Source organism: Bufo bufo, chromosome 6, assembly GCF_905171765.1.
Source record: "Bufo bufo chromosome 6, aBufBuf1.1, whole genome shotgun sequence".
Classification (NCBI taxonomy): Eukaryota; Metazoa; Chordata; class Amphibia; order Anura; family Bufonidae; genus Bufo; species Bufo bufo.
In genome coordinates, this window is record NC_053394.1 from 165,477,295 (window position 1) to 165,492,857 (window position 15,563).

At 45.2% G+C, this 15,563-nt stretch overlaps 1 long non-coding RNA gene across 1 annotated transcript; it reads right to left on the bottom strand.

Moving 5' to 3' along the window:
* Window positions 1-2,129: 2,129 nt before the first annotated feature.
* Window positions 2,130-12,875, bottom strand: LOC121004144. Its single transcript, XR_005779666.1, has 3 exons — window positions 12,863-12,875; window positions 7,065-7,069; window positions 2,130-2,241 (listed from the first exon to the last, which is right to left on the bottom strand). It is a non-coding gene; the product is annotated as an uncharacterized LOC121004144 (long non-coding RNA).
* Window positions 12,876-15,563: the final 2,688 nt, after the last annotated feature.

The following is a 15,563-nucleotide window of genomic DNA, read 5'->3' on the forward strand; positions in this document are numbered from 1 at the left end:
TTGGTGTAATGTCTCGTTCTCTAAGTTTACTTACAGTGGAGTTCAGTTTAATCAAAGAGCCCCGTATGTACGCTTTGTGGGCTTGCCACAAGACAAATTTGTTTGAAACTGATCCGCTGTTAAAGTGAAAGTATTCATTCAAGTGTGCAGAAAGTTCCAATACGTGCTTCGGGCTATTAAAGAGAAATGTATTATTCCTCCAAATAGGGGGTCTTGGTGATTGAAACTGTTCCTCAAGGGTGATGGTAATCGGGGCGTGGTCTGACCATTTAATAAGGCCAATGTCAGTAGAAAGTGTATGGATTAAAGAGGAGTGATCTACCACAAACATGTCTATTCGCGAGTATGACACATGTATTGGGGAAAAAAAGGTAAAATCCCTTTCTAGGCTATGCTGAGCTCTCCATACGCCTGTAAGGCCCTCAGAATGCAAGAAGGAGGCAACCCCTGCATCTGGTCGCCTGGTAGGGGATGTGGAGTCAATAGTAGGCTGTACGACGGTGTTAAAATCCCCGCAGAGGATTACCTTCCCCTGTTTGAGCTTATTCACATTGCGCATAAAAGTTTATGTAAAAAAAACAACTGGTGGGAGTTAGGGGCGTATAGGTTAACCAGTGTGTATGTAATGTTGATGGAACAAACTAGAATAATGTAGCGACCCTGTGGGTCTATTTTGGTCCTAATGGGAGTGTAGGCAACAGTGTTTTTGACAGCGATTAGGGTACCTCTCTTTTTCTTGTCACAGTGTGAATGCAGGATAGTGGGAAACAGGCGGTGATGTACTCTATCGGTGTCTGCTTGCAGTAAATGGGTTTCCTATATACACAAAACATCAACATTAGCCATCAGAGCTTCTTTCCACATGTAAGACCTTTTCTGAGGGCAGTTAAGGCTTTTAAAATTAAGGGAAATGATCTTGAGACCCATGATGTTAAAAGGAGATAGCTATCCTTACCCTTGAAAAAGGTGAAGAAAACACAATATTGGTATGCAATATCAATATGTCAAAACTGCAAGTACTTAAGGCTCTATAGTGGGGAAGAAAGGGAGGAAAGAGGGAGGGTGGGAGAGCAACAAACAAGACAAATGAGACGGGGATAACCATCTAAAACTCAGTAGGTAATGGACAGGACGGATGTAACCGTCTAGATAGAGACAGGGCGAGAGTTCAGTGCTAGATTTGGAATAAACCGAAAGGGTGAGTGGTGTCAGGGGATCTGCAACAAATCCTGTGAGTTGCTGTTAGAACGCCCAAGTAGGATAGCACAGAGAGTCCCAGCAGGGTAGGAAGAACAGTGTACCGCCATTGTGGAAGTCCCAGTTCATAAGTTGTCATCTGTAGGGGATAAACCCAGGGCGTCAGCCCTCTGATGTGTGTGGGGTAGCAGGAACTATGGTGGTGAGGTCAGCGTCCGTGTTACTGGAGGACAGTGGAATCTGCCAGAGATGGAGTAGTTGTTTCCCTTCTTCCAGGGTCTTAATGGCGTGTGTTTGTCCGTTTTTTGCAGATGAGAATCTTCAGGGAATAACCCCACTTGTAGGGGAAGTCATTATCTCGGAGGGCAGTCGTAATAGGCAGTAGTGCTCTGCGCCGGCGGAGGGTAACCATAGAACGGTCCGTGTAAAGTTTGACCTTCTGGTATGGAGCAGGTAATGGGGTTTTATTTCGTACTGCAGCCATGAGTGCCTCTTTAGTATGAAAGAAGTGGATGCGTGCTAAAGTGTCACGCGGGATGTTAGGGCCAAGATGTGGAGGCTTAGGAAGTCTGTGGGCCCTGTCAATGATCATATCAGGCGTTGGAATCTGTGGTAAAAGTGCCCTTATTAGACCTTTTAAATAGGTTTGCAGTTCCTGGGGGGCAACGTCTTCAGGAATACCCCTAAATTTCACGTTGTTCCGCCTGGAACGATCTTACAGGTCCGCCATTTTTAGCTTGACAGCTTCCAGCTCATCAGCCAGAGCATTGTGGGCATCAATGATAGCATTTTGGGATGTTGCGAAGTCACCCATTTTTGTTTCCACATGCTGTATCTTGTCTTCTGTTGTCTGCAGTCTGGCAGAGAGGGGGTTAATCAGTCCTGCTATATCTGCCTGCAGGGAGGATTTCAGGGCTAGTAGCATATTTTTGAGAGAGTCCTCAGTGACCGGTTTATCAGAGGTGGGAAGCAATTGGAAGGGATCCAGGGGTGCATTGTTGTGAGAGGTGTACTCACTTAGCTGTGGTTGGCTTCCAGAATGCACTTTAGTCATCTGGGGATGAGGGAAGCTAAGCAGCTGGTCCGGCTGCGCCGGAGGACGGGCGCCATTTTGGATCCCATGCGGCGCTTGCCCTGGAGCTCTGGCCTCCTCTGGTGTCGGTGGGAGCGACGGAGGTGATACATGTAGCAGGTTAGTGCTGCCGGATATGTCCGGTGGGGAGGGTGAACGAGCTGTGGGAGCCGGCGACATCGCGCTAATAGGGGATCCCAGTGCCGCCTTATCTATTCCATCGGCGCCATCTTTGAATCTTCCCCAGTCGAAGTAGCTCTCCAGGTTGCCGCCCTGCATTTTCTGTAGGTGCTTTTTCGTTTTCCCCATAGTGTTGGCAGGGGAGTTGTACATCTGTGGGAGCAGTTAGATGCCGCTTTGATGTGATTTGAGACGGGCAGGCAAGAATACAGTCGCTGAGTTGCAGGAGCTCTACAGTCGTGGCCAAAAGTTTTGAGAATGACAAAAATATTGGAAATTGGAAAAGTTGCTGCTTAAGTTTTTATAATAGCAATTTGCATATACTCCAGAATGTTATGAAGAGTGATCAGATGAATTGCATAGTCCTTCTTTGCCATGAAAATTAACTTAATCCCAAAAAAAACTTTCCACTGCATTTCATTGCTGTCATTAACCACCTCCGGACCGCTGTACGCACAGACGTGTCCTGGAGGTGGTTGATTCATTCCTCCTGGACGCGCCGGCGCGTCCTCTCGCGAGACGCGAGACTTCCTTTGAACGCGCGCACACAGGCGCGTGCGCTCACAGGAACGGAAGGTAAGAGAGTTGATCTCCAGCCTGCCAGCGGCGATCGTTCGCTGGCAGGCTGGAGATGTGTTTTTTTTAACCCCTAACAGGTATATTAGACGCTGTTTTGATAACAGAGTCTAATATACCTGCTACCTGGTCCTCTGGTGGTCCCCTTTGTTTGGATCGACCACCAGAGGACACAGGTAGCTCAGTAAAGTAGCACCAAGCACCACTACACTACACTCCCCCCCCCCCCCCCCGTCACTTATTAACCCCTTATTAGCCCCTGATCACCCCTGATCACCCCATATAGACTCCCTGATCACCCCCCTGTCATTGATTACCCCCCTGTCATTGATCACCCCCCTGTCATTGATCACCCCCCTGTCATTGATCACCCCCCTGTAAAGCTCCATTCAGACGTCCGCATGATTTTTACGGATCCACTGATAGATGGATCGGATCCGCAAAACGCATCCGGACGTCTGAATGAAGCCTTACAGGGGCGTGATCAATGACTGTGGTGATCACCCCATATAGACTCCCTGATCACCCCCCTGTCATTGATTACCCCCCTGTCATTGATCACCCCCCTGTAAAGCTCCATTCAGACGTCCGCATGATTTTTACGGATCCACTGATAGATGGATCGGATCCGCAAAACGCATCCGGACGTCTGAATGAAGCCTTACAGGGGCATGATCAATGACTGTGGTGATCACCCCATATAGACTCCCTGATCACCCCCCTGTAAAGCTCCATTCAGATGTCCGCATGATTTTTACGGATGCACTGATAGATGGATCGGATCCGCAAAACGCATCCGGACGTCTGAATGAAGCCTTACAGGGGCATGATCAATGACTGTGGTGATCACCCCATATAGACTCCCTGATCACCCCCCTGTCATTGATTACACCCCTGTCATTGATCACCCCCCTGTAAAGCTCCATTCAGATGTCCGCATGATTTTTACGGATGCACTGATAGATGGATCGGATCCGCAAAACGCATCCGGACGTCTGAATGAAGCCTTACAGGGGCGTGATCAATGACTGTGGTGATCACCCCATATAGACTCCCTGATCACCCCCCTGTCATTGATTACCCCCCTGTCATTGATTACCCCCCTGTAAAGCTCCATTCAGACGTCCGCATTATTTTTACGGATCCACTGATAGATGGATCGGATCCGCAAAACGCATACGGACGTCTGAATGAAGCCTTACAGGGGCGTGATCAATGACTGTGGTGATCACCCCATATAGACTCCCTGATCACCCCCCTGTCATTGATTACACCCCTGTCATTGATCAACCCCCTGTAAAGCTCCATTCAGATGTCCGCATGATTTTTACGGATGCACTGATAGATGGATCGGATCCGCAAAACGCATCCGGACGTCTGAATGAAGCCTTACAGGGGCGTGATCAATGACTGTGGTGATCACCCCATATAGACTCCCTGATCACCCCCCTGTCATTGATTACCCCCCTGTCATTGATTACCCCCCTGTAAAGCTCCATTCAGACGTCCGCATTATTTTTACGGATCCACTGATAGATGGATCGGATCCGCAAAACGCATCCGGACGTCTGAATGAAGCCTTACACGGGCGTGATCAATGACTGTGGTTATCACCCCATATAGACTCCCTGATCACCCCCCTGTCATTGATTACCCCCCTGTAAAGCTCCATTCAGATGTCCGCATGATTTTTACGGATGCACTGATAGATGGATCGGATCCGCAAAACGCATCCGGATGTCTGAATGAAGCCTTACAGGGGCATGATCAATGACTGTGGTTATCACCCCATATAGACTCCCTGATCACCCCCCTGTCATTGATCACCCCCCCTGTCATTGATCACCCCCCCTGTAAGGCTCCATTCAGACATTTTTTTGGCCCAAGTTAGCGGAATTATTATTTTTTTTTCTTACAAAGTCTCATATTCCACTAACTTGTGTCAAAAAATAAAATCTCACATGAACTCACCATGCCCCTCACGGAATCCAAATGCGTAAAATTTTTTAGACATTTATATTCCAGACTTCTTCTCACGCTTTAGGGCCCCTAGAATGCCAGGGCAGTATAAATACCCCACATGTGACCCCATTTCGGAAAGAAGACACCCCCAGGTATTCCGTGAGGGGCATATTGAGTCCATGAAAGATTGAAATTTTTGTCCCAAGTTAGCGGAACGGGAGACTTTGTGAGAAAAAAATTAAAAATATCAATTTCCGCTAACTTGTGCCAAAAAAAAAAAATTTCTATGAACTCGCCATGCCCCTCATTGAATACCTTGGGGTGTCTTATTTCCAAAATGGGGTCACATGTGGGGTATTTATACTGCCCTGGCATTCTAGGGGCCCCAAAGCGTGAGAAGAAGTCTGGTATCCAAATGTCTAAAGATGCCCTCCTAAAAGGAATTTGGGCACCTTTGCGCATCTAGGCTGCAAAAAAGTGTCACACATCTGGTATCGCCGTACTCAGGAGAAGTTGGGGAATGTGTTTTGGGGTGTCATTTTACATATACCCATGCTGGGTGAGAGAAATATCTTGGTCAAATGCCAACTTTGTATAAAAAAATGGGAAAAGTTGTCGTTTGTCAAGATATTTCTCTCACCCAGCAAGGGTATATGTAAAATGACACCCCAAAACACATTCCCCAACTTCTCCTGAATACGGCGATACCACATGTGTGACACTTTTTTGCAGCCTAGGTGGGCAAAGGGGCCCATATTCCAAAGAGCACCTTTAGGATTTCACAGGTCATTTCCCTACTTACCACACATTAGGGCCCCTGGAAAATGCCAGGGCAGTATAACTACCCCACAAGTGACCCCATTTTGGAAAGAAGACACCCCAAGGTATTCCGTGAGGGGCATGGCGAGTTCCTAGAATTTTTAATTTTTTGTCACAAGTTAGTGGAAAATGCTGATTTTTTTTTTTTTTTTCATACAAAGTCTCATATTCCACTAACTTGTGACAAAAAATAAAAACTTCCATAAACTCACTATGCCCATCAGCGAATACCTTGGGGTCTCTACTTTCCAAAATGGGGTCACTTGTGGGGTAGTTATACTGCCCTGGCATTCTAGGGGCCCAAATGTGTGGTAAGGAGTTTGAAATCAAATTCTCTAAAAAATGACCTGTGAAATCCGAAAGGTGCTCTTTGGAATATGGGCCCCTTTGCCCACCTAGGCTGCAAAAAAGTGTCACACATCTGGTATCTCCGTACTCAGGAGAAGTTGGGGAATGTGTTTTGGGGTGTCATTTTACATATACCCATGCTGGGTGAGAGAAATATCTTGGCAAAAGACAACTTTTCCCATTTTTTTATACAAAGTTGGCATTTGACCAAGATATTTATCTCACCCAGCATGGGTATATGTAAAAAGACACCCCAAAACACATTCCTCAACTTCTCCTGAGTACGGAGATACCAGATGTGTGACACTTTTTTGCAGCCTAGGTGGGCAAAGGGGCCCATATTCCAAAGAGCACCTTTCGGATTTCACAGGTCATTTTTTAGAGAATTTGATTTCAAACTCCTTACCACACATTTGGGCCCCTAGAATGCCAGGGCAGTATAACTACCCCACAAGTGACCCCATTTTGGAAAGAAGAGACCCTAAGGTATTTGCTGATGGGCATAGTGAGTTCATGGAAGTTTTTATTTTTTGTCACAAGTTAGTGGAATATGAGACTTTGTATGAAAAAAATAAATAAAAAAAAAATCATTATTTTCCACTAACTTGTGACAAAAAATAAAAAATTCTAGGAACTTGCCATGCCCCTCACGGAATACCTTGGGGTGTCTTCTTTCCAAAATGGGGTCACTTGTGGGGTAGTTATACTGCCCTGGCATTCTAGGGGCCCAAATGTGTGGTTAGGAGTTTGAAATCAAATTCTGTAAAAAATGACCTGTGAAATCCGAAAGGTGCTCTTTGGAATATGGGCCCCTTTGCCCACCTAGGCTGCAAAAAAGTGTCACACATCTGGTATCTCCGTACTCAGGAGAAGTTGGGGAATGTGTTTTGGGGTGTCATTTTACATATACCCATGCTGGGTGAGAGAAATATCTTGGCAAAAGACAACTTTTCCAATTTTTTTATACAAAGTTGGCATTTGACCAAGATATTTCTCTCACCCAGCATGGGTATATATAAAATGACACCCCAAAACACATTCCCCACCTTCTCCTGAGTACGGAGATACCAGATGTGTGACACTTTTTTGCAGCCTAGGTGGGCAAAGGGGCCCATATTCCAAAGAGCACCTTTCGGATTTCACAGGTCATTTTTTACAGAATTTGATTTCAAACTCCTTACCACACATTTGGGCCCCTAGAATGCCAGGGCAGTATAACCACCCCACAAGTGACCCCATTTTGGAAAGAAGAGACCCCAAGGTATTTCGTGATGGGCATAGTGAGTTCATAGAAGTTTTTATTTTTTGTCACAAGTTAGTGGAATATGAGACTTTGTAAGAAAATAAAAAAAAATAAAAAAATCATCATTTTCCACTAACTTGTGACAAAAAATAAAAAGTTCTATGAACTCACTATGCCCATCAGCGAATACCTTAGGGTGTGTACTTTCCGAAATGGGGTCATTTGTGGGGTGTTTGTACTGTCTGGGCATTGTAGAACCTCAGGAAACATGACAGGTGCTCAGAAAGTCAGAGCTGCTTCAAAAAGCGGAAATTCACATTTTTGTACCATAGTTTGTAAACGCTATAACTTTTACCCAAACCATTTTTTTTTTCCCAAACATTTTTTTTTTATCAAAGACATGTAGAACAATAAATTTAGAGCAAAATTTATATATGGATGTCGTTTTTTTTGCAAAATTTTACAACTGAAAGTGAAAAATGTCATTTTTTTGCAAAAAAATCGTTAAATTTCGATTAATAACAAAAAAAGTAAAAATGTCAGCAGCAATGAAATACCACCAAATGAAAGCTCTATTAGTGAGAAGAAAAGGAGGTAAAATTCATTTGGGTGGTAAGTTGCATGACCGAGCAATAAACCGTGAAAGTAGTGTAGGTCAGAAGTGTAAAAAGTGGCCTGGTCTTTCAGGGTGTTTAAGCACTGGGGGCTGAGGTGGTTAAAGGACCTGCTGAGATCATTTCAGTAATCGTCTTGTTAACTCAGGTGAGAATGTTGACGAGCACAAGGCTGGAGATCATTATGTCAGGCTGATTGGGTTAAAATGGCAGACTTGACATGTTAAAAGTAGGGTGATGCTTGAAATCATTGTTCTTCCATTGTTAACCATGGTGACCTGCAAAGAAACGCGTGCAGCCATCATTGCGTTGCATAAAAATGGCTTCACAGGCAAGGATATTGTGGCTACTAAGATTGCACCTCAATCAACAATTTATAGGATCATCAAGAACTTCAAGGAAAGAGGTTCAATTCTTGTTAAGAAGGCTTCAGGGCGTCCAAGAAAGTCCAGCAAGCGCCAGGATCGTCTCCTAAAGAGGATTCAGCTGCAGGATCGGAGTGCCACCAGTGCAGAGCTTGCTCAGGAATGGCAGCAGGCAGGTGTGAGCGCATCTGCACGCACAGTGAGGCGAAGACTTTTGGAAGATGGCCTGGTGTCAAGAAGGGCAGCAAAGAAGCCACTTCTCTCCAAAGAAAACATCAGGGACAGATTGAACTTCTGCAGAAAGTATGGTGAATGGACTGCTGAGGACTGGGGCAAAGTCATATTCTCAGATGAAGCCTCTTTCCATTTGTTTGGGGCATCTGGAAAAAAGCTTGTCCGGAGAAGAAAAGGTGAGCGCTACCATCAGTCCTGTGTCATGCCAACAGTAAAGCATCCTGAGACCATTCATGTGTGGGGTTGCTTCTCATCCAAGGGAGTTGGCTCACTCACAATTTTGCCCCAAAACACAGCCATGAATAAAGAATGGTACCAAAATACCCTCCAACAGCAACTTCTTCCAACAATCCAACAACAGTTTGGTGAAGAACAATGCATTTTCCAGCACGATGGAGCACCGTGCCATAAGGCAAAAGTGATAACTAAGTGGCTCGGGGACCAAAACATTGACATTTTGGGTCCATGGCCTGGAAACTCCCCAGATCTTAATTCCATTGAGAACTTGTGGTCAATCCTCAAGAGGCGGGTGGACAAACAAAAACCCACTAATTCTGACAAACTCCAAGAAGTGATTATGAAAGAATGGGTTGCTATCAGTCAGGAATTGGCCCAGAAGTTGATTGAGAGCATACCCAGTCGAATTACAGAGGTCCTGAAAAAGAAGGGCCAACACTGCAAATACTGACTCTTTGCATAAATGTCATGTAATTGTCGATAAAAGCCTTTGAAACTTATGAAGCGCGTGTAATTATATTTCACTACATCACAGAAACAACTGAAACAAAGATCTAAGAGCAGTTTAGCAGCAAACTTTGTGAAAACAAATATTTTTGTCATTCTCAAAACTTTTGGCCACGACTGTACACTCAAGCGGCCATCTCGTTCGGCAGCCTAGCCACGCCCCAATGTCTCACATAAACTGTCTTAAATACCGGGATCAAGAGAGGTTATTTCTTAAGACACTGGTATGCAGCGTTATTCCATATAATCCCCAGTGTAAAGTATATATTCACGTGTGATTGCATGTCATTTAATATATTTTATCCAATGATATATATAATGTTTGTATATTCATATCCAGTTATTGATAATATATAATTATATCCATTTATATATATACAGTACAGACCAAAGTTTGGACACACCTTCTCATTAAAAGAGTTTTCTTTATTTTCATGACTATGAAGTCATCAAAACTATAAATGAACACATGTGGAATTATATACATAACAAACAAGTGTGAAACAACTGAAAATATGTCATATTCTAGGTTCTTCAAAGTAGCCACCTTTTGCTTTGATTACTGCTTTGCACACTCTTGGCATTCTCTTGATGAGCTCGAATAAGAAGGAAACCTTGGACACGCCTTGCACACACCAGGTGCTGAGATCTAAGTCCGGTATGAAGAGGCTAAGCATCTCAAAGGGGGCATCCCCATGGAGAGACATCTCTGATGTGGCTGTCCTAGAATTAAAAGTCTTCCATATCGAAATAGATGTGGAAAGGAAGCTAGGGAGGGGTCCCAGAGAACATGTTGGGTTAAGAGCTGTGAGCAAGCTAGAGCTTTTAGGTTATGCTGGGGTGAGATCGCTGTTTCAATATGTGTCCAATGATGCTGCGTTTGTCCCTTCCACCTTTCCTTCAAAAAGCTCATATGTGATGCCAAATAATAATTATAGATGTTGGGAAGTCCTAGGCCGTCCGCTTTTTTGTGTTTATTCAACATTTTGTAAGCTAGAAGAAGGATTGAGGTAAGGAAATGGGGACGGTCCTAAATTTATAGAGGATTTTTGGTAAAGTAAGCCTTTGAAAAGTTGCGGCCCACCCATGAGATTTCTTGTTTATTATATTGAAGTAGGTCTTTTTCAATCTCCTCTAATAAAGGTAGGTAGTTGAGGCTATATAAGAGTTTAGTTCTATTGGGGACCCTTGTGCCCAAGTATTGGACATATTCGGTTTGCCAGTCTAGGTTATAACCTTGTTGAAGCTGTGAAAGGGAGGGGGTCGTAGGTTAATAGGGAGGGCCTGGTATTTTTTTTCATTTAATTTATAGAAGGAAAGTGTCCCAAAGTTTTGGATGATCGGCATAACAGCAGGTACTGAGGATAGAGGGGAGCTTAGAGTCAAAATGACATCATCCGCATAAAGCGATAGTTTATGTTCCCTGCTACCTATTTTAATGCCCTTCACCTGATCTGAGAGTCTAATGGCCTGTGCTAGGGGTTCTATTGATAATATGAAAATGAGTGGGGACAGAGAGCAACCCTGTCGGGTTCAATTTGTTATATTAATGGTGAAAGATAAGGTATTGTTAATGTATACTTTAGCTGAGGGGTTGCGATACAGCGCCTGCGTTGCACCTAGAAAAGGGCCGCATATCCCCATAGACTGTAAAACCGAGAAGGCGAATGTCCAATTAATGCGGTCAAATGCCTTTTCAGCGTCAAGGGTGACCAGTACTGCTTCTGAGCGGGATCTTTCCAGATAATCCACTATATTCAGGACTCTTCTTGTGTTTCCAATAATTTGCCTGTCTTTAATAAATCCTGACTGGTCGCAATCTATTAGAGTAGGTAAAAAAGGGGCTAGACAGTTTGCTTGCAACTTCGCGTATATTTTTATATCAGTGTTTAAAAGCGATTTTGTGGCACGTCTGGGGGTTTCCCAGGTTTGGGGATGGCGACAATGACCGCAGAGAGCATCTCCTCCGGGAACGATCCGGAAGAAAAACCTTCCTGGAGTGCATTGTGTAGATGAGGTAGGAGGATATCCTGGAAGGACTTGTAATAGCAATTAGAGAGACTGTCAGGACCAGGAGCTTTATGGCTGGGGATTGATTGGATTATCTTTTTTATCTCTAAAACAGCAAAGTTTCCTGTTGCTCTGCAGAAAGAGTTGGGAGGTTCAATTTGGCGAGATAGTTATTGATCTCTCCGGCAGGATCGGGGCAGGAAGATGTGGGTGGTTTAATGTTGTAAAGGGCCAAGTAGTATTCCATGAAGGAGTCAGCTATGCCCTGTGGGTCCAATATTTTGGAATTGGTTTTAGGCGATAAAAGGAAAGGGATCCTGGCCTTGGCAGATTGGCGCTTTATCCACTGTGCCAATAGTTTGCCCACTTTGTTATTTTGGGAATAGTATTTAGCTTTTACCGTCTGTAGATTTTGTTCATACCTATATAGAAGGCAATCTTTAAGTTGAAGCCTAAGGTTCTTTAATTTCTCCGAATGAATGGGGTTTGTTTTATTCACCTTTTCCAGGTCTCTTATGGAGGTCAGTATATCTGTTATTTTCTTATCCGTGGCTTTTTTCGCCGTGTGAGCTAGTTTAATAAAAATTCCCCGTACGCAGGCCTTATGTGCAGCCCATAACGTGATCGGGCTGGAGACTGAGCCAGCATTATGTCTGTAAAATTCTTTAAGGGCTGTTTCAATTTCAGCTCTGTAAGTTGGATGGGACATTAAAAAGTTGTTGTTACGCCAAAGGGGAGGGTGCGTAGGCGAGTAAGCCTCTTGGAGCGAAATCGTGACTGCTGCATGGTCTGACCACTTAATCAAGCCTATTGTTGTCTCCCTGAGTAGAGGAAGAAGGGGCTTGGAGATTAGGGTCAGATCAATGCGGGAATACATCTGATGCGCGGAGGAGAAGAACGAGAAATCCCTCTCTTGCGGGTGTTGAATACGCCACGCATCAAACAGTTCCTCCGCGTGTACCCATTTCTGGAGGGCAGGGTGACCGGCTCTAGGTGGGGCTGAGGAATCTAGACTAGGATCTGGGACTAGATTGAAATCACCGCATAGAATTAGGTGACCTTTCCCCATTAATTCTATTTAGAAAACTCCGCTGATGGGAGTTAGGTGCGTACAACCCCACAATAGTATAACAGATGTTGTTAATGGAGCAAATCTGTATAATATATCTGCCCAATTCATCAATCACATTCGAAATAGGTGTGAACGCAATTGTATCTCTGAACGCCAGGAACACCCCTCTTTGCTTCTTATTGAAATGAGATTGAAGAATAGTAGGGAATTTGGGGTGATGGACCCTATGCCCATCTTTTGCTAACAAGTGGGTTTCCTGAGCGCATATTATATAGCCATTAAGATCTAACGCCTCAGACCACAAGAAAGCTCTCTTTTGGGGGTTATTGAGCCCTCTGACGTTCAGCGACACAATTTTAAGAACCATAGAATACAATAAAATTGTGGAACATTACATAATCTTTGACATCAAGGCGCAATAGCCACTGCCGCTGAGGATCTAGTTGTGACAGGTGGAAGACCAGGGTTTGTTCAGATGTACTTAACTGTATATGCGTGTACTGAAAGACAACAAAACAGAAGGAGAAGAAACGCATCCAACATAAACTGAACATCCAAGGCAGGATAATATCCTGCTCTAACTGGGTACGTAAAGTCATTATTGAAGTGCCAAGGAGCATAAGCAATTCAACTGGACAGATAGGTACAGTTACTCTCGATAACATCCTAGTTGGGAAGACAAAAAGCCCTCAGTGTTTTGTGCCTCTTCCTGACTCCACTTGCCGCCATTCCTGGGCAATGGGCCGGGGCACTTCTGGGGTAATGGCCGGGTTACATCAATATCAATGTCCCAGGATGCTAAAAGAGCTTTGCCGGCATCCACCGAACTGATGACGCACATCTTTCCATCCTTGTGCACTAAAATTTTGACCGTGAAACCCCAGCGATAAGCAATTTTGTGGTTACATAAGGCCTGGGTAACTGGAGCAAGTTGGCGCCTTTGATTCAAGGTGGCGGCCGATAGATCAGCATACAGACTGGAACGAAGCTGGGAGGGAACCCCTCTTCCTGGACTCCTCCAGTACCTGTTCTTTAATGTGATAATAATGGATACGTGCCAAGACGTCTCTTGGGGTTGTGGTAGGAAGATAAGATGGTTTCTATTGGATTTTATGCGCCCTATCAATTGTCAGGTCTTGCGAAGTGAGAGAAGGCATCAGGGAATGGAAAAAGGAGCAGATATACTGTTTAAGATCACTCCCAAGTACCTCTTCGGGAATGCCCCTGAATTTAATATTGTTTCTGCGAGATCTATCTTCAAGATCGCCCAATTTTGCCTTTACTTTGTTGAGCTCATTGGAAAGTTCTTTGAAGGATTCAATCAAATAGTTATGCGAGGAGGCGAATTCGCCCATTTTTCCTTCAATATGAGAGACCCTAGGAATCAGGTCGGTGGTGGCAACATTAACTGGGGTCATCATGGCCTGCATTTCAGCTTGCAGGGATTTGCTGACCTCCAGCAACATCTTTTTGAGGCAGGATGGTTTGTGGTCTAGAACCTGTCCAGGTTAGGGGCTGTGTGTGGCACAGGATCCGGGCTGACACTCACCCCTGTCATGCTGCAGGGTTCCTGGGAGCTCTGTCTCCACGTCTCTGGACTGCTGGTGGAGGAAGAAGATGGCGCCGACCACATGGGGGACCGAGTTTCCTGAGTCCCCTGACGCTCTGTATCCCGGCGCTGCTGAGAGGAGGAGGTGTGGAGAACTTCTGCCGGTGCCTGCGATCCGGTGAGTGTCGCAGCGGTATATCGGGGACTAGTGTCCTGAGTAAGTGGCGGATCGCTGTGCTGCGGGGAGTCGGAGACTCGCGCTCCCGCCAGAGATGCAGGAGAAGGAGGGCGGCCGATCCACGGGTCCCGTCTTTGTCAAAGTAAAATTCCAGCTTTCCCTGTTGCTGGCGGGGGTTCTTCCCCCTCGTCATCATGTGGGGATGCAGCACACCAAGTCAGATTGAAATACGCAAGGAGGGATTATGTTTTGGCTAAAGGTTAAAGTTGCTGGGTGCAGGAGCTCAGGCTTCACGCGGCAATACTCCTCGGTTGCTAAGCCACGGCCCCCATATCGGGGTAATTTTTAAGGAATCTCTGCACCACCAAATTCAGCACAAGAGCCAGACAAGGGATGTGCGTCAAACTGGCTAGTCCCAGAGCTGCTACGAGATTTCGCCCATTATCGCACACCACCAGGCTGGGCTTGAGGCTCACTGGCACAAACCACTCATCAGTCTGTTGTTCAAGGCCCGTCCACAGCTCATGCGCGGTGTGGGGTTTGTCCCCCAAACAGATAAGTTTTAAAACTGCCTGCTGTTGTTTACCCCTGGCTGTGCTGAAGTTGGTGGTGAAGGTGTTACGCTGATCGGATAAGGAGGCGGTAGAGGATGAGGAAGCGGAGTAGGAGGAGGAAGCAACAGGGGCAAACTGAAGCGCCCTGCAATCCTCGGTGGTGGAAGGACATGTGCCAAACTGCTATCCGCCTAAGGCCCAGCTGCCACTGCATTTACCCAGTGTGCTGTTATGGAGATATAACATCCCTGATCGTGCTTACTGGTCCACGTATCCGTAGTGAGGTGCACCTTGTGCAGTGTCCCACTCAAGTAACCGTGGGCCCCGCAAACGTGCTTTTATCATGTATTAATGTCATGTAATATGCCTGTATTTTGTATTTTATCTCCTGTCATATTCTCCATGTCACAATGTGATTTTACATGCAAATATCCTTTATACAGGCCTAGTCAGGGTGCACTACACTTGTTTCTCCACTAGATGGAGCAGTGTCAGTGTGTATAAATAGCTTAGCTCAGACCTAAGTTAGGCTGTGCAAATGTGTGCAGTTATGTGCAGTTCTGTGCATTTCAGTTCAGTTCCTGGTTGAGGTGAATCCAAACCAGTGCATATGAGCTCAGGTAAATCCAAGTGAGAGTTCAGTTGAATGCAGTTCTCTCATGAGCCTACAAGAAAGCAACAGCGATGTAGCTGAATATCTGGAGGGAGGCCCCTTCCTAGCCTCTCTACTCTGTCCCTGTCGGTTCCATAGCCCAGGGTTAAGGCCTGCAAGCATTCTTCCTAGAGGTTAGCAATCCACTACTATAGATCGCTCTTCCAGGGTGACCAATGTCTAAACTATATACA